This window comes from Alosa alosa, chromosome 7, assembly GCF_017589495.1.
Source record: "Alosa alosa isolate M-15738 ecotype Scorff River chromosome 7, AALO_Geno_1.1, whole genome shotgun sequence".
NCBI classification, from domain to species: Eukaryota; Metazoa; Chordata; class Actinopteri; order Clupeiformes; family Clupeidae; genus Alosa; species Alosa alosa.
In genome coordinates, this window is record NC_063195.1 from 1807930 (window position 1) to 1810606 (window position 2677).

The 2677-nt window shown below is 43.9% G+C and overlaps 1 pseudogene; it reads right to left on the reverse strand.

Moving 5' to 3' along the window:
* Nucleotides 1-1944: 1944 nt before the first annotated feature.
* The window catches only part of LOC125297295, a 26673-nt pseudogene continuing 25940 nt past the window's right edge, over nt 1945-2677 (reverse strand).

Consider the following 2677-nt stretch of genomic DNA (forward strand, 5'->3'; position numbering starts at 1 on the left):
AGTATCTCTTTGTGGAACCGTATTGAATGTTTCTGAGATGGTGTTAAAATGAATGAATAGCATTAGCAACATGTAATGCCATAGAAATGTGGTTTTATTAGTTCATGTGTTAATTTAGAAGAGCTGTAGCCTAGAAATCTAGACGCACCCTAGCGGCAGCAAATTACATTACACACACACACACACACACACACTCCAAATTACATTACACACACACACACACACACACTCACTCCAAATTACATTACACACACACACACACACACACTCACTCCAAATTACATTACACACACACACACACACACACACTCACTCCAAATTACATTACACACACACACACACACACACACTCACTCCAAATTACATTACACACACACACACACACACACACACTCCAAATTACATTACACACACACACACACACACACACTCCAAATTACATTACACACACACACACACACACACACACTCTCCAAATTACATTACACACACACACACACTCACTCCAAATTACATTACACACACACACACACACACTCTCCTCCAAATTACATTTGCTTCCAGGGCTAGTCTAGCAACTCTCCGTTGGCTTGTGAGCTCGAAAAATTAAACTTCTTTCAGGCCAATCAAATCGCGTATAGAGTCGTTAGGCGGGCTTAACATAATGATTGATGGCAGAGTTGCAACGGTTTGGCTTGAATTCCCTGCTACTTGAAAACAAAGAAGATGGATGTTGCTGTTGGCCAACAGTGTGACACGAGTTAAGCTTGTTTTAAGTTGGCAAAAGTTTGAACTAGCCAACTAGCTCCGCTGGTTGGAAACGCATGGGACTCATAGCGCTGCCGCTGTCCTATTGCGCGCAGAGGGAATTTGAAAGACAATCGATTATCCCGCCCCTCGGACTGAGCACTGCAAACGGTGAGTGCCCAGACCCTACATTTTAATGTGGGTCTGGCTCGTCAGGCTAGAAGAGGTGTAGAGTATGTGTTAATTTAGAATTGGTGTACAGTATGGGCCGTTTGCTTAGATGAATAGTGACATTTTCATTGTAAAATGGAAGTAGTCTGAGTGAGACCTCTACTGACGTGAATGTGGCTGTGTGAATCATATCAAGTGTGTTTTGTAAGTTTCTACAGAAACAATCTTCATTAAATGTGCAGCATCAGTAGGCCTGGGAGTGTTTGAGTCCGGACTGATGGATAGATAGATACTTTATTGCAGTCCCGGCGGCATGGGGGGGCTTTGGGGGGCCAGGCCCGTCCTGGAAGTCATCTGTGCCCGCCCTGGACGAGCTTGGCTGCTCCAACCAACCCCAATCCCATAGATTGATTTTGAACACTTAATAAATGTAGGCCTAGCCAATACGTTTGTCAATCTAGCAAGTAGCAAATAAAACTGGTAAAATCTGTATTATTCCGTAGCTAATCAATCAGGAACATTAGGTAAGCCCATCACCTAAATGGAGAGGAGGTTACGTGGCGCAGTGTACTTCACTTCTGCACTAACCCCTGTCATCCAATGACAAATACAGCTTATCGGCTCGCAGGTAGGCTATATCTCATATCGTAGTTAGTAGAAGTATGCCTAGCAGTTTCTGGGTTTGTTTGATAGCGTTAACCTTTACAGTTTTTTTCTTCTGACCTAGTCGGAGAACAGGGAGCTTACCACTCCAGGGCCGAAGTTATCAGTAACTTCGGGGCTAACCCTAACACTCTATCTGAAAGTGGTTAGCAAATGAACGAGGATTTTGGTTTTATCTGCGGATTTATTTTTGCATTATTTTGAATATCACTAGCTCCAGTGAACAGCACGTCTTTTTCCACACGCATCTCAGTTCTAACACACATATCCCCTCTCGCTTTCTCTCTCTTCATCCCTGCGCACAGGGCTCTCTTAAAGGAGCTGCACCATTTTACAATTGCATCTACATTTTCATATTGGAATGTTTTGTCAAGTGTAAGCTTATACCGTGATCAATTTAAGTTCCAGTGCCCCCCCTGGAAAGGTGTAATGCCCGTCCGTGAATTTGTGTCTGCCGCCGGGTCTGCTTTATTGATCCCTGGACTGGGAGTGTTTGATCCCTGGACTGATAGATAGATAGATAGATACTTTATTGATCCCTGGACTGATAGATAGATAGATACTTTATTGATCCCTGGACTGATAGATAGATAGATACTTTATTGATCCCTGGACTGATGTTATCATCTCCACCACCTGAAAAGTGGAAGACAAAGTAAATACTCCATGTTCAACAATATGACACAGACACATTAAATACTAATACTATAGTTACTATAGTTACTATAGTTGTATAGGTGTGTATGGGTGTGTGTGTGTGTGTGCGTGTGTGTATGTGCGTGTGTGTATGTGTGTGTGTGTGTGTGAATGTATGTATGTGTGTGTGTGTGCGTGTGTGTATGTGTGTGTGTGTGTGTGTGTGTGCGTGCGTGCGTGCGTTGTGCGTGTACACCTATGTGTGTGTGTGTGTGCGTGCGTGTGTGTACCTGTGTGTCATTTCCAGCGGTTGATGCGGAGCAGCTGAATATAGGCCAGGATCATGCACACACTCATGATGCCAAACAGAGCCACTTGGTTCTGCCAGAACCCCCAATGGCTGTAGTCTATGCCCTGCTGATCCATATACATCTCCCCTGTCATACTGCCAGAGAGAGAG